The sequence below is a fragment of the Bos grunniens genome, chromosome 9 (assembly GCF_055505025.1).
Source record: "Bos grunniens cultivar Pamir isolate PY7600 chromosome 9, Bosgru_T2T1.0, whole genome shotgun sequence".
Classification (NCBI taxonomy): domain Eukaryota; kingdom Metazoa; phylum Chordata; class Mammalia; order Artiodactyla; family Bovidae; genus Bos; species Bos grunniens.
This window is the reverse complement of record NC_141173.1, coordinates 15,240,308-15,263,503: the sequence shown is the minus strand read 5'-3', so window position 1 is coordinate 15,263,503 and position 23,196 is coordinate 15,240,308.

Sequence of the window (23,196 nt, the reverse complement as noted above, 5' to 3'; positions counted from 1 at the left end):
TCAATGCCCAAGGAAAATGACATACTTAACCTGCTAACAATAATACTTATACACTACACTGTTATGAGCTAGTCATCATTACGTAAAATGATTTTGTTTTATTCTTGCAATAATGCCTTGTCATAGGAGAGTTAGGTATACTGTTTCATTCATCTTACTGATAAAGAAAGTGAGCCTCAGGAAGTTGCAGCTTGTCCAAGGCAACAGAGTTAGTAAATGGGAGACCCTAAATGTGAACATGACTTTTGTTGTGACTATAATTTTCTAGTATTTAAGTTAGCTCAGGTTTAAGGCCTTAGAAAAATGATGATAAGCATAAAATGAATCATATTGTAAAGAAGTAGATAACAAAAATTTTAGGTTTATTTGGCCACTGTAGCTTTCCAAGTCTTTACTTGTTATATATCATTTAATCATATTATTGATAACAATGAGAAAGACATAAAATGATGGACTAAATTCTAGCAAATGAATATACCACTGAGTTTTCAGCACATTTGAACCTATCTGGAGAGTTTCTATAGAGCAAATATCTGATTAGCTGAGATGAAAATTAGCTCTGTCACATGCATAGTACAAGGGATGGGATTTCTTAAGAAGAGGTTCAGAAAAAGATAACAAGGGGCATAGGAATGACTCTGTTTTAAGGTTTTCCTGTCAGAGATGGTGACATCAGGGGAAGCAAGTTCCTTCTTCACAGATGGATGAACAGTTATGAATGTATGACAAAGTGAGGAAAGATTGAGGCTGAGGAGGAACCAAAGAAAGAAAACTCACTGGGACATTATATTTATCTTTGGTATACATACACAGGCACGTGTATTTTGAAACCCAGGAAATATTACCATATGTCACTGGGCACATCAATAGACTCAGAAATCCTGGCTGGAAAGTGTAGTTTGGCTACTCTATTCTTTGCTAGTTGTAGTCTTCCTCACAGACTTAAATGTTTATCAAAGTAGGGCTGTAGGTTTTTTTTTGGCTAAGTGTTTATACCACTTATTTGCATTCTATGTTAATTTTTCAGAGACTAATCACTAGCAGATTCAGAAAGTTACTTAAATAGGAGACATTTCTACAAACTCTTCTCAAGTTTCCGAAATCTTGTGTTTGAGTAAAAGCCATTCAGGTAGTTTTCTTTGGATGGGATAATGTTCTAAGTCTCACAAATAATCCATTAGTTGCTCATTATCTTCATTAATCTTTGACTATTTAAACATTTCCAATGAAAAGAAATGTTTTATTGTTATCCAGTGTTAATGTTGGATGAATAAGGTCAGAACAGTTCATTCTTTTTATGATGTAAAACAATATCTGTTAAAACCAGCTAATGACAATTTTTAAACCATTAGATAATTTTTTCTATAAGAATAGATTATTTAATCTTATTATTGAGCACTTAAACTGAGTACTAAAAGATTATTCATGTTTGGAAGTATTTTCTCATTAGAAAACTTAACACTTGATTGAAATCAGGATGAAGCCCATACGTGAATTTATAATTCAATTGCTTTGAATTTGAGTTATACAAATTTCCTAATTTTCCTTATTCTGTTTAAAAGTTTTGAGCATGTAGACATTTAACATAACACAGAAACTTTAGCAATCAGAAGTTTGTCAACATTTTATATATAGATCTCATTTTGGAAATGATCTAACAGTCTTTAATGAGTATTCTCTTTTTAACAAAGAATAGAGATGCCTTTAAACTTCTCTTGCACTCCTTATTCCCACATGCACGCCCTCCAGCCTCGCCGCCATCACGGTCCAGATAATATTGTACCTCTCTGTGGCTGTTTAGTCACTAAGTCGTGTCCAGCTCTTTGTGACCCTGTGGACAGCAGCATGCCAGGCTCCTCTGTCCTCCCCTGTCATGGGAAGTTTGCTCAGATTCATGGCCACTGAGTCAGTGATGCCATCTAACCATCTCATCCTCTGCTGCCCCCTTCTCCTTTTTTCTTCAGTCTTCCCCAGCATCGGGGTCTTTTCCAGTGACTTGGGCCTTCACATCAGGTGGTCTAAGTATTGGAGCTTCAGCCTCAGTGTCAGTCCTTCCAATGAAAATTCAGGATTGACTTCTTTCAGATTGACTGGTTTGATCTCCTTGCAGTACAAGGGACTCTCAAGAGTCTTCTCCAGCACCACAATTTGAAAGCACCAGTTCTTTAGCACTCAGCCTTCTTTATGGTCCAACTCTCACATTCATACATGACTACTGGAAAAACCATGTAGCTTTGACTATACAGACCTTTGTTGGCAAAGTGATGTCTCTGCTTTTTAATATTCTGTCTAGGTTCATCATAGCTTTCCTTGCAAGGAGCAAGCATCTTTTAATTTTATGGCTGCAGTTTCCAACTGCAGTGATTTTGGAGCCCAATAAGATAAAATCTATCACTGCCCCACTTTTCTTTCCCCTTCTATTTGCTTTAACGGAGCGATTTCTTGACATCAGCTCTGAATACCCAATAAATCACTTTTTAAAACACTGAAGCCCAGATCCCCATCCCACCAATTATCAGAATTCCTGGATGGGATAAAGGCATCCTTTTGTTTAGAAACCTCTCAGGGGACTTTAAAAGGCAACCAGGCTTGTGAATCTGTTACTCAACATTTTCTATCCGGTAAATCTGTGAAAAAATTGTTCTTGACCATCCTACCCATGGTCAAAGCCCAGCACACTTCTGGACACACATGGGTTTTGGCTCAAAATAAACCATTTATCTTGTGACAATTCTATTGATCCTAAAAGAGTAAACTACTCAACTCCTAACTCCCGTGTCAGTGTCTTGGTGCCTTTAACCTTAGAGAACAGCAATTGCTTTTGTTTTCTAATATATATAATGACAAATTATTATAAGAGGGCTTAATCACAGCACTACTGTCTCTTTCCCACTCGTTCATTTTTATTTTGGAAATGCAAATAACAGACTAAAAGAAAGTGAGTTTTTGAAATGGACAGATGTGAATGGAACTCTCAATTCTACACTCACAGGCAGCATAAATGCTCAGATAAATGGCTTCATCTACTGAATTTCAGCTTCCTGAGATATAATATGGATATAAACCTGCAGAGTTGATCTACATCTACAGAGTTAATTCAAGGGTTAAATAAGAACGTACGCACGAAATAGCTGGCATATAACTTTTCTAGAAATATTGTTCCATTCCCCTAAAAGATCTTATACTTTAAAACCACAGTTTTCACACTGAGAATTTCTAGAATCATAGAGCTTTCTGTGGCAGTGCCTTGGGAGACATGGCTGGGACAGGTAAGAGGTGCCAGAAGAAAGAGCTCTGCCCCCATAAAATCAGGTTCCACCAGATGAGCTCCCCTTTGATCTATTTTATTCAATGGCTCTTTCTTTGATGCTATGTAGCAGGTCCTTGTTAGTTATCCATTTTAAATACAGCAGTGTATACATGTCGATCCCAAACTCCTTAACTATGCCTTCTCCCCATTCTTCTCCCCCCAGCAACCGTAAGTTTGTTCTCTAAGTCTTTGAGTTTGTTTCTGCAAGGACACACGCACCACTGTTCACTGTGGCACTGTTTACAGTAGCCAAAGCATGGAAGCAACCTAACTATCCATCGGCAAAGGAATGGATAAAGAAGGTGTGGTACGTATATACAATGGAATATTACTCAGCCATTAAAAAGAATGAAATAATGCCATTTGCAGCAAGTTGGATAGACTTAGAGATTGTCATACTGAGTGAAGTAAGTCAGACAGAGAAGGAGAAATATATCATGACATCTTTTATATATGGAATCTAAAAAGAAATGATACAAATGAACTTACTTATTCAGTGAATTTTGACATCAGACGTCATATGATGAAAGAACTCTGTCAAAGGGAAAATGTGTAAAAGCCACTAACTTAAATTATTACAGTGGCTACCACTTGTGTTTTTCTTTCACATCCACATAATTCACTACAAAAGCACACATGTGCTGTGCTGTGGTCAGTCACTTCAGGCTTGTCTCACTCTTTGTGACCTATGGACTGTAGCATGCCAGGCTCCTCTGCCCATGGGATTCTCTAGGCAAGAATACTGGAGTGGGTTGCCATGCCCTCCTCCAGGGGACCTTCCTGACCTAGGAATTGAGCCCATGTCTCTGGCATCTCCTGCATTTGCAGACAGGTTCTTTACCCACTGAGCCATCTGGGAAGCCACAAAACACACGTAGATTTATGTATATTATCCCTGATACTATTGGCTTTAATTTTGTTTTTGTATATGCAACAAAAAATGTTTGGCACCTCTGTACTTGGACCACAATAAAAAGTCAATTTCAGGAAAAATTTTTTTAAAGGCTTATCATGTAGTTCATAAATGAGATGATAAATGATTACAATACAATGTCTGATTAAACCAAAATACAAAACACTGAAATCACAAGTAGAAGATTCATATTTTAGGTGTGGATACAGAACACAACAAATGTTGCATTAGCAAGGGTTTAAGAAACAATAAAACCTATTCAATAGCAGTAAGGAAATAAGTAAGGTAGCTTAGACAAAATGATTTCATAGAATATGTAAGATTTCTCTTGTTTCATCTATAATAAGAATGGGACCATCAGCAGTTTGGAATTTCTACAGATACCAGTCTTTTTAGGTATTGTTTCCTCAAATAGTAGAGGATATGTGAACTTCTTGCTGTTTTTAATTTATCAAATGTAATTGCATTGCTATAAACATAGTTGGTTATCGTATCCATTCAAATTTCTGGAAAATATTAAGATTTATTGTCAAAGTAATGAGAACAAAAAAGTTGTGCCCTTGCATATTTTCTGTTGGGCATTTCCTGTTGCTTTCTGCATTTTTTTTTTTTTTTTGCAATCATAGTTGTAGCTGAACCTTATTAATTTTCTCTTTCTCTCACTCTCACTTGTGGATGTGGCATTAAGTGGCTACAATTACCAGGTGAAGTTCATCCCTAAATTCTTTAATGGCTCACCCACAGTGTTTTATTCCTTGGTACATAGATTGTTGGAATCTTTTAAAACCCATTTTGCATGTAGCACAAGATGACCTACAATAGCAAAGTCATAAAATGGACAGAGACAAGGAAAAGCTCATTAAAATGCCAGATGAAAACGTGGGTAATTGAAATATTTTCAGTGTTTTGAAGACTACACAACTTGGGTTCCTGCAATTCTACATACATCATCAGTATTCATGGCTATAAAATGTTTATTCTTTAACATTTAGTGTATTCTTTATTTTTCAAAGTAACTTTTCAATAACAGTGATAAGGAAGTGAGATACTCTTAGGGGCATATTGTCTTCTAATTAAATTTGCTTCCTGGAGGTGAAAAAAATTACAGGCAACTTCTACTAGCAATTTTGTTCAAACAAGGTTAGCATATTAGTCTGTCTCACGGATTTACAACTGTTTTGTTTGTGGAACAAAAATTGCCAAACAGGAACCAGGATAATGCTTTTAGACATTGTACAATCAAGACAGCATATGATACAAGTAACTGTTATTAACTTCCAGCTGACCAGTCACATCTGGAAAACAAACGTTTATCATTTAATTGAATTTTTTTTGAGGAAGCAAAAGAGTGAAATTTCACTTATCTGAAAACTATTCTGAGATTAGTTTAATATGATTATCTTTAAATTTTTTCTTTTTTTCTTTTTTTTTTTAAGGGATAATTGTGTGCTAGCTGCATAGAAGGCAATGGCACCCCACTCCAGTACTCTTGCCTGGCAAATCCCATGGACGGAGGAGCCTGGTAGGCTGCAGTCCATGGGGTCGCTAGGAGTTGGACACGACTGAGCGACTTCACTTTCACTTTTCACTCTCATGCACTGGAGAAGGAAATGGCAACCCACTCCAGTGTTCTTGCCTGGAGAGTCCCAGGGACGGGGGAGCCTGGTGGGCTGCCGTCTTTGGGGTCACAAAGAGTCGGACACGACTGAAGCGACTTAGCAGCAGCAGCAGCAGTGTGCTAGCTGCGGCTTCCCAGGTGGCTCATCGGTAAAGAATCCATGTGCAATGCAGAAGATGCAGAAGATGTGGGTTTGATCCCTGGGCCAAGAAGATTCTCTGGAGGAAGAAATGGCAACCCACTCTACTATTCTTGCCAGGACAATCCCATGGACAGAGAACCTGGTGGGCTGTACAGTCTATGGGATTGCAAAGAGTCAGACACAACTTAGCACACAGCAGAACTACAAGTGTGCTGTCTAGCTGTGGTACTAGAACTAGAGACAAAGCAAAGGATAAGATGTAATCTCTCCTTTGAGGAAGGATCGCTGGTATATCAACAAATTGTGTCAGAACAATGTGGTAACTGCAATAATGGACTTAGATGCAGGGCATTCATAGAGGGCATAGGAAAGGAATTGATTCATTCAGCAAAACTACCATGTGAGGTTACACAGAGAAGGGGGACTGAGGTCTGTGTAGAAGGATATAAAGGAGATGTGAGAAACAAGATGGCCAGGAAATAACTGGTAGACACAGTACTCCAGTGAGAAACAAAGCATCGAGGAGAGGGGTATTCACAGTATAATGAAATGTTTGAAGAAATGCAAATACATCACAATTATAGAGGAGTTAAGTTTGACATTATAAATACCAGGATTAAAGTCACATATGTAGGAAGGTTCTTGAATGTCATGTAAGGCATCTTTTGGATACCAGTGATATACAAATATTTTTGTTTTTACACACACAATTTTTTTTAAAAACACTCTTTCAATATCTGTGTATCTATTTATTTATTTGTTGGTGAATTTCTTAAGGGCAGTTTTTAGAAAAAAATCTGTCTTATGTATTGATATCTTTCAAGTTTATATAACAGTACCTGGTGGCACAAGAAACTGAAATTGAAGTCCCTCAGTCATGTCCGACTCTTTGCGATCCCATGGACTGTAGCCTATCAGGCTCCTCAGTCCATGGAATTTTCCAGGCAAGAGTACTGGAGTGGGTTGCCATTGCCTTCTTCAGGGGATCTTCCCAAACCAGGGATCAAACCCGGGTGTCCTGCACTGCTGGCAGACGCCTTACCATCTGAGCCACCAAGGACTCAATAAATAGTCTTCAGTGAATGAAGCACGTTCAGATCAGTTCAGTTCAGTTGCTCAGTTGTGTCCGACTTTTTGCGACCCCATGAATCGCAGCACGCCGGGCCTCCCTGTCCATCACCAACTCCCGGAGTTCACCCAGACTCATGTCCAAGTCAGTGATGCCATCCAGCCATCTCATCCTCTGTCGACCTTTCTCCTCCTGCCCCCAATCCCTCCCAGCATCAGTCTTTTCCAGTGAGTCAACTCTTCGCATGAGGTGGCCAAAGTACTGGAGTTTCAGCTTTAGCATCATTCCTTCCAAAGAAATCTCAGGGCTGATCTCCTTCAGAATGGACTGGTTGGATCTCCTTGCAGTCCAAGGGACTCTCAAGAGTCTTCTCCAACACCACACTTCAAAAGCATCAATTCTTCGGCATTCAGCTTTCTTCACAGTCCAACTCTCACATCCATACATGACCACAGGAAAAACCATAGCCTTGACTAGACAGACCTTTGTTGGCAAAGTAATGTCTCTACTTTTCAATAGGCTATCTAGGTTGGTCACAACTTTCCTTCCAAGGAGGAAGCGTGTTTTAATCTCACGGCTGCAGTCACCGTCTGCAATCATTTTGGAGCCCCCCAAAATAAAGTCTTCCACTGTTTCCCCATCTATTTCCCATGAAGTGATGGGACCGGATGCCATGATCTTTGTTTTCTGAATGTTGAGCTTTAAGCCAACTTTTTCACTCCCCACTTTCACTTTCATCAAGAGGCTTTTGAGTTCCTCTTCACTTTCTGCCATAAGGGTGGTATCATCTGCATATCTGAGGTTATTTATATTTCTCCCTAAATTACTAAACACAAATAAAAACAGAATTTTTAAGAAGACGTGCTAAAGATGAAGTAAAATGGGGTTTGAAGGGCTTTGCTAATTGGGATAGCTTTATGTTATCTTTAGCTAATATCTCCAGATACAAAGCATACTTTGAGGCTCATCTACAGTAATGGCAAATGTTAATCAGTATTTTAAATAGTCTTCTTGATAATTTTGAACTTTTTTTGTCACCCATCTTCTCAAATCTTACCAGGTTATCTTTCTCTTTATCTTTTGGTGTGACTGGGAGAATGTTTGTATGAAGGGAAGAAGAAGGCAGTTCAGCTCTATAATTTTTTAATTGTTCTTTAAAAAAAATCTTATTGTATTATCTTCACTCAGTGTTTTCTTCAGGGATGTGTTCTTAAGTAACCTGTTCATTTTCTGAGATTTAGTCAAGACTGGTTCTATAAATAATACATTCACTTGCTGATTCATATAAACAGTAGTACATTGCAACACATTGAAAGTAAATGAAAGATGAAGGTGTCATCACCAAACTGCACTGGGGCACATCAACTCTTGCCTCTGAATTCTTTGAGACCATTTATTATCAGTAGAACTGAAGAGGGGCATCAAGGCCTTTCTGTATATTATCAATAAAGTGTAATGAATTTCTTTTTATTATAGTACAGTGTAATGAATGCAAATAATTCAATATTTTCTTCCTTTACTCCAAAGGTTGTCTTTTTCCCCTTGAGATCCATGCACTCCCACTTGGAGGCCAACTGGTTATGGTCTCCACTTTGAAGATGGTTATGGAAATAGAAACAGAAGAAAAACATGAAGCACAGAAGTGACATGTTTAGACCTGAGTTTGAAAAACTGCTCTTTAGCCCAGTTTCCTAGATAGCTTTACAATTATATTTTAATTCTATCATTTTGGATGGATAAAAAGCTTTGTAAAGTATACTTTAGACTTTTTTGATTTATTAATCACCACTCCTTCAACAGAACTTAATTTTTTCTTTATGACATAAATAAAGAATAATAATACTATTAAGATTTTAAAAATTCTGAGTCTCTATATTAAATGGCCCCATGTTATTATTCTTTTGAAATTCTTATTATTGATTTTCAGAAAACTTTAGCCTCTTCTTGTCTAGTTACTAAGTCTTGACTAGTCCAATTTAATTTATATTCAAAGGGCATGAAATCAAGATTACCAGGATTAGTAAAATTATATCTAGAAGAATGCAAATACTTTCTGAGTTCAGGCCTGAGGGATGCTTCTCTAAGCAAACTTAATATGTGGCTTAATTTGTGAACTTGATATTCTCTACACCATAAGTCTCCAAGCCCTAGGCTACCATCCTGTACTGATCCATGGCCTGTAAGGAATCAGCAGGAGGTGAGGGGAAGGAGAGCCAGTGAAGCTTCCTCTGTATTTATAGCTGGTCCCCATCACTTGCTTTACCTCCTGTCTGCTTCCTGTCAGATTGGTGGAGGCATTAGATTCTCATAGGATCATGAGCCCTACTGTGAACTGTCCATGCAGGAGATCTAGGTCATGTGCTCCTTATGAGAACAATCCTGAAACCATCCCACCTTTCCCTACCCCCATCCATGGAAAAATTGTCTTCCAGGAACCCCATCTCTGGTGCCAAAAGGGTTGGGGACTGCTGCTCTTCACCTTTCAGCAGCTTTTTAAATTTTTGTCTCTATTTTTAGGTGTGGGACGTATTCCATATAAATTTAAATGCCAGATCCCCAAGTTCTGGATAAAGAAAGCATGACTCTACCTCTTCCACTTCGTGTTTCCTTGATTGAGTTTTATAAAAACTTGTTAGCATTTCTTTTCCATTATTAGGACATTCACGCACTTCTAAACTTGCTGATTGGTGCTCTAGAGAGATTTGAGTTGATAAAACAAGGATACTTCAGCCTTGATGTGCAAACTGAGAGCTGCTGAAAAAATGAGGTAGAGAGGAAGCAAGGAAAGAGGATAGATGTGAACAAAATCTAGGACTTATTCTCAGTGAGAGAGTCTCATGTACAGGAGTGAGTCTCACAGGAGTGAGTCCTGTGAGAAGTCATAGCTCAGGTGAATAAGAAAAGGTACTTGGGATGATGGGCAAATATAGAAAAGATATGTCTCAGTCACAGGTCAAAGAGAGGGGACATAATCACTGTCTGGGACACAGCACTGACACATTGGTAATGCCTGAATTTGGGCAACCACTGCTTTAGGGGTGGGGGAGGGAAGGCTGAATTTATTCTCAAATCAATTTGAGATCAATAAAATTGTTTTTTGCATATTTCTTGGGTACCTAGTAGATCAAGATTTTTATTTATTCTATTGTCCACAATGCTATTTGTCTATCTTCTGTGAAGATTTCATAAATATAGAAAAGTACTAAAAGTAATACAAATATTTTGAGTAAACTCTGAGAGATAGTGAGTTAGACAGTGAGATAGGACAGAGGAGCCTGGTGTGTTATAGTCCCATGGGGTCACAAAGAATTGGACATGACTTAGCAACTTATCATGTCATCATCTTATCCTACTTTTTTCAGATTTTTGTTAAAAGTAAAAAACACTAGAGTTAAACTTCTCTTTGAATTACTTCCTGCCCCAGATTTGAGATGTTGGGCTTTCTGCTTAATAAGGGCAATTTACAATTTGAGAAATTAGCTGGAAAAAAATAAATGGATAGTACTATATTTTCATACCAAAGTCTGGGTTATGCTGCATAAAGGACAAAGGGAAGTATTACAATTTCTCTTACTATATATTTTTCTTTTTCATCATGTAATAGTGCTTTAAATGTCTTATTAGATATTCATTAGCTCTGCTTGATGGATAGCAGTACATTTGCTTTGGCACATACCTCCTGGGGAAGGAGTTTCTAAAGTCCTGTTTAATGGATTCACATAGTTTTAATTCCTGACAAGGGAGTGCCTGAACTGAGCCACCAACAGGAGAAATAAAAGGATTAAAATCTCCTAGTTGCTGTTCTTTTTCACTTAAGGAAACACAGAATACCAGATGCAAATATTTTGGAAGTAAAGTGTGCCCGTGAACAAATTATTCTTCTTTCCCTTCTTATACTGTTTCTTGGTTCAGGAGGCAGGAAGGTTCCAGGTTGAGTTCTCAGGCAGCAGACATGAGATGGAGGTTTCAGTGCAGGGGTTATGGAGCAATGCCTTGGGAACACTCCTGTCAGGGCATGAGGAGCCAGGCCTGGGCAGAGGGAGAATTGAGCTGTGATGCAGAAAGATACAAAAGAGCCCTTAGCTGATTTTTCCGGTCTCATGGTGGGCAGGGATGGCTCTTCACAGTTGTTCTTGTTTGAGGAGGGAGATAAGAAGGGCTGCTACTGGGAAGGGAATAGTAGCTTGTAGTCAGGCAGTTCCTCATGCTCTAGGACAAATTTCTAGAGAGGGCTTCAGGTCTGCACCATTGGTAGGCATCATGAGGACCTCAGGCCTGGAGAGGGATTCTGGGCAGCTCACCCACCATGCCTGCATCCAGCCTGTGCATGTAGCTTATGTTGGGTGACCCAGAGCAGATGTAACGCCCCACAGGTTATTAATACATCAAATAGCCACTCATTTCATCAAACTATCCAAATTAATGTAATTTGGTTTCTTCAGAAATAAATATATTATTTGTAATAGTAAAACTGTATAAACTGCATGACTATTTTTCGTATCCATTACTTTAAATAGTTAAACCATTTAAGAACCAATTCAAAGGAGATGTGCAAAAGAAAAGTCATGCCCGTTGCCTGAGAGGAAATATAATAAAAATAATATAATTTGACAGATGAAATACACAGATATAGAACATTTAGGGAACAATTATATAACCTCACATAAGGAAATGCATATTAATGTTCTAGGAACAAAAATGTTGATGAAACAGATTAGAAAAGTTTCCAGAATAGATTGGTATGTGTATTAGTGGAGACAGATCATTAATAAAAGCACCAGTTGAAATTTTTTCTTTTACATTTTTTCCCAACAAATCATTTTTGGCAGGTAAAAGGTAGTTATTGCTACATTATACACCAACTTATTTGTGTAAATACTCAGATTATCAAAGGGCTACCCAGGTGGCTTTAGTGATAAAGAACATGCCTGCCAGTGCAGAAGACATAAGAGACATGGATTCCATCCCTGGGTTGGGAAGATCTCCTGGAGGAGGAAATGGTAACTCAGTCCAGTATTCTTGTCTGAATAATCCCATTGACAGAGGAGCCTGGCATGCTGTGGTCCATAGGGTTACATGGTTATCAAAAGTTATAAAACAAAAAATGGAACAAATAGATGAATTACTTTTCAAAATGTTTTAGTCCATTAAAACATTGTATAAAAAACCTTACAATATAATGATTTTGGTAACAATCTAGATTAAGTCATTTCCCCATATAATTCTCCCTTTCCTATAACTCAAGAGACATAAAGCAAAGATATTTTTCTTGTGTTTATATGAGAACAGAGTCATTCTGTTCCATGAGAACTCAGGATTCTGGTGAAAATCTGTGGACTGAGAGAGATGACAGAGCATCAGAAGAAAAGTCTGAAGCCAATAGAGGTTGGTTCATCATGTTTAAGGAAAGAAATCCATCTCCAGAGCACCATCATGTAAAGTGAAACAGCTGGTGTAGAAGCTGCAGAAAGTTATCCAGAACATAGAGCCAAAATCATTAATATAGGTGGCTATACCAAACAACAGATTTTCAGTGTAGATAGACTAGCCTTATACTGAAAGAAGGTGCCGTCTATAACTTTTATAGCTAGAGAGGAGAAGTCAATGCCTGACTTCAAAGTGTCAAAGCACAGATTGTCCCTCTTGTTAGAGGCTAATACAGCTGGTAACTTGAAATTGAAGCCAATGATCATTTATCATTTTGAAAATCCTAGGGCTTAACAGTTATGCTAAATTTTCTCTGCCTGTGCTCTATAAATGGAACAACAAAACCTAGATGACAGCACATAGGTTTACAACATGATTTACTCAATACTTTAAGCACACTGTTGGGACCTAGTGCTCAAGAAAAAAATATTTAGTTTAAAATGTTGCTGCTTATTGACAATACACCTGGTCACCCAAGAGCTCTGGTGGAGGTATCCAACAAGATTTGTGCTGTTTCCATGCCTGTTAACACTACATCCATTCTGCAGCCCATGAAGCAAGGAGTAAATATAACATTCAAGTCTTTTATTTAAGAAATACATTTTGTAATGTTATAGCTGCCAGAGATAGTGATTCTTCTGATGGATCTGAGCACAGTCAATTGAAAAACTCCAGGACAGAATTTGATGTTCTAGGTTCCCCTAAAGACATTCATAGGAAGAGATTAAAATATCAACATTAACAGGAATTTGGAAGAAGTTGATTTCAACCCTCAAAGGTGACTTTGAGTGGGTCTAGACTTCAGTGGAGGAAGTAACTGCAGATGTGGTGGAAATAGCAAAGAAGTAGAATACAAAGCAAAACTTGAAGACGTGACTGATTTACTGCAATCTCATGATAGAACTTAAATGAATGAGGAGTTGTTCTTACAGGTGAGCAAAGAAAGGAGTTTTATGAGATGAAATCTACCTCTGGTAAAGATACTGTGATGATTGCTGAAATGACAGCAAAGGATTTAGAATATTACATAAATTTAATTGATAAAGCCCCAGCAGGGTTTGAGATGACTGACTCCAATTTTGAAGGAAGTTATACTGTGGGTAAATACAATCAAACAAATCATTCATGAAAAGAGTCAATGAATGTCACAAACTTTTTTGTGGTCTTATTTTAAGAAATTGCCATAGTCACTCCAGCCTTTAGCAACCACCACATGGTCAGTCAGCAGACATCAATATCCAGGTAAGACCCTCTATCAGCAAAAAGATTACAACATGCCAAGGACTCAGGTTAGCAATATTTTCAGCAATAAATTATTTTAAAATTAAGGTATTTACATTGTTTTTTTTTTTTAAACATAATGCTATTACAAGCTTAATAGACGACAAGAGAGTGTAAGCACAACTTTTTTATGCAACAGGAAATAAACAATTTTGTGTGACTCATTTTATTGAGGTTGTCTGGAACCAAACTTTCAAAAGCTGTCTTTCAAAACATAGGCCAGAATAGATTTTGTTCTTAAAGATCCTTTGAAAGTTAAAAGCTTATAGGAAAATGTACCTGCTAAGTATAACTTTTCATAAAATAAACTTACAAATGAGAGGTAGTCCCAATCTAGTGCACAGATGCCTGTGTTTGCTGTGTGCTCAGTTGTGTCCGACTCTTTGTGGTCTCATGGACTGTAGCCTGTCAGGCTCTAGTTCTTTCACTAGAACTAACTTTACATCAATGGTTTGACTAAGTTCTGATTCCTTAGGAGATGTAGGTTTCAGAAGTGGTACCTACCGGTGGCAAGGGAGGGTTTCAGGAAGAGAAGAGAAAAGGTACAGAACTTTGAGCACCCAGAATCTTGCTACAGAGAAAAAGTTCTACAGTGGGGGGAAGCACAGTGCGGGGAAGCAAAGGTGGTTTTTTTTTTTTTTTTAGTAAAGGATGTGAGAGTGTGTGTGTATGTGTGTGTGTGTGTGTGAGTTGTTCAGTCATGTCCAACTCTTTGTGATCCCATGAACTGCAGCCTGCCAGGCTCCTCTGTCCATGGGATTCTCCAGGCAAAAGTACTGGAGTGGGTAGCCACTGCCTTCTTCAGGGAATCTTCCTGAACCAGGGATGGAGCCCAGGTCTCCCACATTGCAGAAAGATTCTTTACCATTTGAACCATGTGGTAAAGGATAGATTCTGTTTAATTAATTAATACTGCTTTGATCTACAGGTTGAGTTTCCATATGTAAAGGATTATTTTGGATGGTATTTCAAGATAATGTTTTAAATAAATAATGTTTTATTTCAACTTGATATTTTCTATTTGCCCATGTTAGTTTTACATTTTTCTGTCTTTATTTTTGCTTTCTCTTAACTTGTATTTACTGTCTAAGTAATATTATTGAAACGATAAAGGATATCAAATAGTACAAAATTTTACTCATGATGTCCTCATGTTGACATATTAATTGTGCTTGTTTTTCAGTTTTTTAGTTTGCCCATACATAAACATTGTTGTAACCAAAGCAGAGACACTTCCACGCTCTGGTCTTTTTTCACTTGACATTGTGTCCTGTTTTATCCTTATTCATCATTTCCATTTTGACCACTCAAAACTGACCTTCTGGATTCCATGTTGGATACTCAGGCTTATAAACCTCTGACCTGATGTCAAATTCTAAGCTTCCTTTGAGAGCATTCATCTCTGTAGATGTCTTCTCCAATGAGAAAACAAAAACCAAAACCTATTTTCCTCTTCAAAGTGCAAGCAAAGGTACCTTCTCAGTCACTATTTTTGGTCTGCTTGTACTTTTAGATATCATTTTAATTAAAAGGTAATTTCATGTTTTGCTGTTGAAACACATCTCAAAAATCCCACAGTGTTATGTGTGCATGCATGCTAAGTTGCTTAAGTCATGTCTGACTCTTTTCTCTATGGATTGTAGCCTGCCAGGCTCCTCTGTCCATAGGAGTTTCCAGGTAAGGAGTAGGTTGTCATGCCCTCCTACAGGGGATCTTCCTGACCCAGGGATAAAATCTGCTTCTCTTATGTCTCCTGCATTGGTGGGTAGGTTTTTTTATTTTCTTTTTTTTACCACTAGTACCACTTGGGAAGCCCCCATAGTGCAGTACCTGGCATACAACAGGCACTCAACAAATTATTGAATGAATAATATCATTATTGAATGAATGGTATTGCTCATACAGAATCACAGATCAATTAGCAAAAGAAAGTTCTTATAAATGTGCCTCAAAAAAAATATTTTGTGCCTACTCAGAAAAACTCCAAAAAATAATAGAATTAATAATGCTTTAAAATAGGACAATGCCTTTATAGAAGTTTTATAGAATAATTTTTTCTCTTAAGCTTTCCTGTGATATTGGTATTGATACTGTGAATTTACAGATAAATAAGGCTCAGAGAAGATCAGAAAGTTAAGAATCTTGTCCAAGATCACACAATTAATAGTGCTGGAGCCAAAATTGGGACACTGCCTTTCTGATTTCAGGCTCTCCAAGTGGCACCAGTGCTAAAGAACCTGTCAATACAGGAGACATAAGAGACGCAGACTCGATCCCTGGGTCAGAAAGATTCCCTGGAGAAGGGCATGGCAACTCGCCCCTGTATTCTGCCCTGGAGAAATCCATGGACAGAGGAGCCTGGCAGGCTGCAGTCCATGGGGTTGTACAGAGTTGGACACCACTGAAGCAACTTAGCACACACTTATGATTTCAGTCTAGTTTCTGTAATATATTTCCAGTATCCATAGTCAGCTTGTCAATTTCAGATAACATGAAGATCAGAACACTATGAAAAGGAAGGATTGTGTACAGAAAGTGGGGGTGTCAGCAACAGTGATTTGCTGAGGAGATATTCCTGATTCTACATTAGTGGCTGACACCAGTTAACCCTCTAATTTTTGAATTGGCTTGTAAGTATGTATTTGAATTCTTGGGGACTTCCACTCATTTAAAAGTATTCAAGCTTGGTGTGGATTACCCGATTTCTCAGAAAACTACACAGAAGATGACAGTTCTGTATCATTCTGATATATGAAGTGGAGAGAAGTACTATTGTAAGAATTCCTAACAACGACAAGTTTGAAATACAGTATAATTAAGCACATGGAAATAAACTAAAGTGAAATTATTTACTGTATAAAAAGTTCTTAAGAAAGGGATGAGAGATTGAATGTAAGCCTTGATTACATATAGAAATAAGTTTGTAAAAATAGCTCATACTTTACCTCGATGACTTGTATATTCTTGAATGAATATATATCTTAAAATTATGAACATATTTTACTCTCTTTCCTCTTGAATAAATTGTAATTTGACTATTTACATATCAGTCAAAAATACAAACTTAAATAAAAATGACTCTCAGGATTTCGATTTTTAGAAAATACTGATTGTTGGTGGTTATAATTTAATCTTTGTAACAGTAGCACTATTAATAATAATAGAAGATTTTTCTTTCAGTCACATTGGAATCTAAGTATCCATTAGGTAACTGTTGCCCTCTAATCACTAGGGTATTAAAAAAAAAAGCATTAGCTAGGCATTCCTAAAAATACTCCTAGGAAATATTATACCACTTCATAGATACAGCACACATCTGTAAAAAACATTAAATGCCTGGATACTACAGCAACATTCTATTTTAGAGACAGGAATCAATTTTAAGAAATATGATCTGTTATTCACAATGCAATACAATAATTGCAAGGGACAGAAATATTCTGGGAAGATAAAACTATAAATGATAACATAAGACAATTTTAAGTGAAACTGACTGTTTCTTTTAATAGTAAAATTGTTTTCTTTTATGTCATTCAGCATACATTTTAGACTAAAACAATGATGATACAGACCAGTACAATAGAATTAAAATGTTTATCTATACTTGTATAATATATATCTCATGAAATGTGCTTCTGCCTGCAGAAAAACTCAGGATTTTCACTAGTAAAGTTATAGAAATTTAGAACATAAATCCACAGATTTAAGACTGCAAATGCACTAAAAATACAATGTTAGATTTAAAAAAAAATATTGATCTGCAATGTCATAGCCAATAATTAAACTGAAGACAGAACTGTTAATTAACAAATTCATGTTACATGGCCTTTATATGTATCTGCTGGAGAGAGTATTTAAATGATCTTCCTTAGAGTTAGGAATGTTTCTTGATATTTGTGCCCAAATAAAAATGTTTCTGCAGCTTATGCAAATGTACCAGAATTCAGATTTCTCATTCACACCCGCAAAAGCATTAACTGAGTTAAACTTGTTTGTGTAAATGACACAAACAAAGAAAGCTTGGCAGTAGACATGAAGAACATTTGGCCATGAGCAGTGGCCACGAGCCAGGCATCTATCATCTCATGTAACTTCAAACAACCCTGTGAGCTGCTGTGAGCTGGAACTACTACCACGCTGATGCTACAGATGAAAACTGAGGCTTGGAAATGGAATTGATAGAATTTCCATAAAATTAGAGATGATCTAATTTTCAAATATACTTATGTTTCTTCCTTTCTATGTCTAAAGTAGCCAGGCTCTAATACAGAACTAATGTAATAGTCTAACTCATTAAGATTGGAATTTCAAATGATCTTTTTCAGAAACATTTTACTAACTTCCTGAGAGGATGTTTATTGTACCAAGGATTTAAAAAAATTTACTCCTGGGCTATTGGAAAATTTACTAACTTCATCTTCAGGGTTAAGGTTAGACATTAGTTGAAACAAATTTATCAAAATCTACCATTTGCACTATGCATAAATGATGTGAGTAGGAACTAACCATGTGGTAAAGTAGTTTTAGGGCTTCCCTGGTGGCTCAGACAGTAATGAATCCACCTGCAATGCAGGAGACCTGGGTTTGATGCCTGGGTCGGGGAGATCCTCTGGAGAAGGAAATGGCCACCCTCTCCAGTACTCTTGCCTGGGAAACCCCATAGACAGAGAAGCCTTGTGAGCTATTGTCCCAGGGGTTGCAAAGAGACACGATAGAGTAATTTTCACTTCTCAAAGTAGTTTTTGGATTTTACTGCAATATTTAAAAATATCCAGCCTAGTATTATAAAATATACAGCAGTTTAATATAACTAAAAGTAAAGTGATAAGTACAGATAAAGTGAAAGTGAAGTCCTTCAATCGTGTCCGACTCTTTGTGACCCCCATGGACTGTAGCCTGCCAGGCTGCTCCATCCACAGGACTTTCCAGGCAAGAACACTGGAGTGGGTTGCCATTTCCTTCTCCATAAGTACAGATAGGTATGAGTCAAACTGAGCAGTATCAGAAGAACAAAGGTCAGAACAACTAAAATCATCATGAAGACCATGTGATTTTATATCTATTCAGTAAATATCTAGACGTGAACAGGCTGAGTCATCTGGTACATATATTTCAGAAACTGTTAAACTGTCTTCCAAAGTGGTTGTACTGTTTTAAATTCCTACTGGCAATGTATGAAACCTATGAGAATACCAGTTCCTCCACATCATTGATATCATTGAGAAGAGGGGCATCAGTTCAGTTCAGTCACTCAGTCATGTCCGACTCTTTCCGACCCCATGAATTGCAGCACGCCAGGCCTCCCTGTCCATCACCAACTCCCAGAATTCACTCAAACTCACGTCCATTGGGTTCGTGATGCTATCCAGCCATCTCATACTCTGTCGTCCCCTTCCCCTCCTGACCCCAACCCCTCCCAGCATCAGAGTCTTTTCCAGTGAGTCAACTGTTTGCATGAGGTAGCAAAAGTATTGGAGTTTCAGCTTCAGCATCAGTATTTCCAATGAACACCCAGGACTGATCTCCTTTAGAATGGACTGGTTGGATATCCTTGCAGTCCAAGGGACTTTCAAGAGTCTTCTCCAACACCACAGTTCAAAAGAATCAATTCTTCAGCACTTAATTTTCTTCACAGTCCAACTCTCACATCCATACATGACCACTGGAAAAACCATAGCCTTGACTAGACAGACCTTTGTTGGCTAAGTAATGTCTCTGCTTTTGAATACGCTATCTAGGTTGGTCATAACTTTCCTTTCAAGGAGTAAGCGTCTTTTAATTTCATGGCTGCAATCACCATCTGCAGTGATTTTGGAGCCCAGAAAAATAAAGCCTGACACTGTTTTCACTGTTCGCCCTTCTATTTCCCATGAAGTGATGAGACCAGATGCCATGATCTTCGTTTTCTGAATGTTGAGCTTTAAAGCCAACGTTTTCACTCTCCTCTTTCACTTTCATCAAGAGGCTTTTTAGTTCCTCTTCACTTTCTGCCATAAGGGTGGTGTCATCTGCATATCTGAGGTTATTGATATTTCTCCCAGCAATCTTGATTCCAGCTTGTGTTTCTTCCAGACCAGCGTTTCTCATGATGTACTCTGCATATAAGTTAAATAAGCAGGGTGACAATATACAGCCTTGACATACTTCTTTTCCTATTTGGAACCAGTCTGTTGCTCCATGTCCAGTTCTAACTGTTGCTTCCTGACCTGCATATAGGTTTCTCAAGAGGCAGGTCAGGTGGTCTGGTATTCCCATTTCTTTCAGAATTTTCCACAGTTTATTGTGATCCACACAGTCAAAGGCTTTGCCATAGTCAATAAAGCAGAAAGAGATGTTTTTCTGGAACTCTCTTGCTTTTTCCATGTTCCAGTGGATGTTGGCAATTTGATCTCTGATTCCTCTGCCTTTTCTAAAACCAGCTTGAACATCTGGAAGTTCACGGTTCATGTATTGCTGAAGCCTGGCTTGGAGAATTTTGAGCATTACTTTACTAGCGTGTGAGATGACTGCAATTGTGTGGTAGTTTGAGCATTCTTTGGCATTGCCTTTCTTTGGGATTGGAATGAAAACTGACCTTTTCCAGTCCTGTGGCCACTGCTGAGTTTTCCAAATTTGCTGGCATATTGAGTGCAGCACTTTCACAGCATCATCCTCCAGGATTTGAAATAGCTCCACTGGAATTCCATCACCTCCACTAGCTTTGTTTGTAGTGATGCTTTCTAAGGTCCCCTTGACTTCACATTCCAGGAAGTCTGGCTCTAGGTGAGTGATCCACCATCGTGATTATCTGGGTCATGAAGATCTTTTTTGTACGGTTCTGTGTATTCTTGCCACCTCTTCTTAATATCTTCTGCTTCTTTTAGGTCCATACCATTTCTGACCTTTATTAAGCCCATCTTTGCATGAAATGTTCCCTTGGTATCTCTAATTTTCCTGAAGAGATCTCTATTCTTTCCCATTCTGTTTTTTCCTCTATTTCTTTGCATTGATCGCTGAAGAAGGCTTTCTTATCTCTCCTTGCTATTCTTTGGAACTCTGCATTCAGATGCTTATACCTTTCATTTCTCCTTTGCTTTTCACTTCTCTTCTTTTCACAGCTATTTGTAAGGCCTCCTCAGACAGCCATTTTGCTTTTTTGCATTTCTTTTCCATGGGGATAGTCTTGATCCCTGTCTCCTGTACAATGTCATGAACCTCTGTCCATAGTTCATCAAGCACTCTATCAGATCTAGTCACTTAAATCTATTTCTCACTTCCACTGTATAACCATAAGTAATTTGATTTAGGTCATACCTGAATGGTCTAGTGGTTTTCCCTACTTTCTTCAATATAAGTCTGAATTTGGCAATAAGGAGTTCATGATCTGAGCCACAGTCAGCTCCTGCTCTTGTTTTTGCTGACTGTATAGAGCTTCTCCATCTTTGGCTGCAAAGAATATAATCAGTCTGAATTCAGTGTTGTGGTATCTAATAATGGTTTTAATTTGCATTCCCTCATGACTAATAATATTGAGCATCTTTCCTTACGTTTATATTTTCTTTATTATTTAAAAATTTTAAAGTTAGTTAAAAGGTTTGTTAAAGTCTGTTGCCTGTTGTTTTTATTGGGATGTTTGTTTTCTTATCATTGACTTTTGAGTTTTTTAAAAATATATATTCAGGATACAAGTTCTTTAATATATGATTTGCAAATATTTTCTCCAGTCTGTGTCATGCCTTTTCATTCTCTTTTATTTTAAGACTTGGACACAAATGTTCAGAGAAGATTTATTTGTGAAATTCAAAATTTGGAAACAATTCAAATATACATCAGCTTGTAAGAGGATAAACAAACTGTGATGTCCAAACACTAGAATAGTATTCAACAATAAAGAGGAATGAACTATTGATATGTGTGATAAAATGAATGATCCTCAAAATAAATGTACTGAGTGGAAGAAACCAGGAGAAAAGTGTACACACTCTATGATTCCATTTATATAAAATAGTAGAAAATGCAAACTAATCTATAGTGAAAGAAAACAGATAACTAGTTACCTGGGAAGAGGGATTAGGAAATGGGCAGGATTATAGTAGGATTATATTATACAAAGAAATATTTGGAGGTGATGGACACATTCATTATCTTGTTCATAATAATGGTTTTATGGGTTTATATATATACCCACACTTAACAAATTGTATACTTTGAATATATCCAGTTTATTGCATGTCTGTTATACTTCAATAAAGCTGCTTTAAAAATTCAGCAGAAAGTTTGCATTATACTTGATTTGTGTTCTTAGTTGAATCACTGACCAAAATAAAGAATAGGCAAAAATAAGTTATACAGTGTGTAGCACTCCATGAAAAGTTATACTGCGTCTCATTTATATTGTTACAACACTATTTGGCTCATTCTAAGGCAAATCATTGCCAGTATAGAGATAAAATTCTTACCCTTCCCCTGTAAAGTCTAAGATGAATAGAATTCCATTCTGAAAGGGTAAGTTTAGACAACAATGCATCATAAAATTCTCAATATTTATACTAACTGCAAGAAGAACACATTATGAAAACATTAGTTTTCATGGAAAACATAATAAATTCTGTCCTTGGCAAGACATGTAATTAAACGTTTAAAAAAAAATACCACCATCCAGTCATTAATTTCATGTGTCAGGTCATGAAATAGGAATAATTAATTTGTTTTTTCAGTTGGCTGATTAAAATGGAAGGATATTAATTAAAGACAGCGCTAGGTAGACCAGGTCAGCGGGATCATTTTAGGAAAGGTTATAAATTTTACTTAGTGTTGTTGGCACATTTTCTGGGTTTTCTCTTTTAAGACCCTTGAAATACACATCGTAGTGCTTAATACTGAACTAAAGAAGATCGAATTCCAGCAGAGGTGGGAGTTGATTCCATCAGATCTGCTGGAAGTAGCAGCAGTTTACAGCTCACCACTCATAGGCAGCAGACAGTGCAGGATGCTTCTGCCAATCTCTACTGCACGTCAGTGCTCTATTTTAGATGCTGCAGAGAAAGGAAAATGGCTTACTCTTCTGACTCTGTTAGCTCTTTGTTCTTATAAATCTTTTCCCTAGAAAATGGATCATCTTTTCGGTTTATCTGAGTTCCCTAGTCATGTCCTGTGAACTGAAATGTTTAAATCCTGTATTACTATCGAATTTTACTTGATTTTCCTTGTCACCTTCCTCAGTCTATATCTGCCATTCATTTGCTATTTCAAGACAGTTTGGAATGTTTAAAATGTGATTAAAATGGCTCTGCTACACAGACTGGAGAAAAAGGAATTCTTTATGGCCTACTTCCTTTATTCAAAATTTGTTGAGAGTGCTTTAGCCTTTGGTTTAGATATTTACTTTGCAACACACCTTCTTGGCTTCCTTTACAGATATTTGTGGATATCTAATTATCAGATAATTATAATTTAG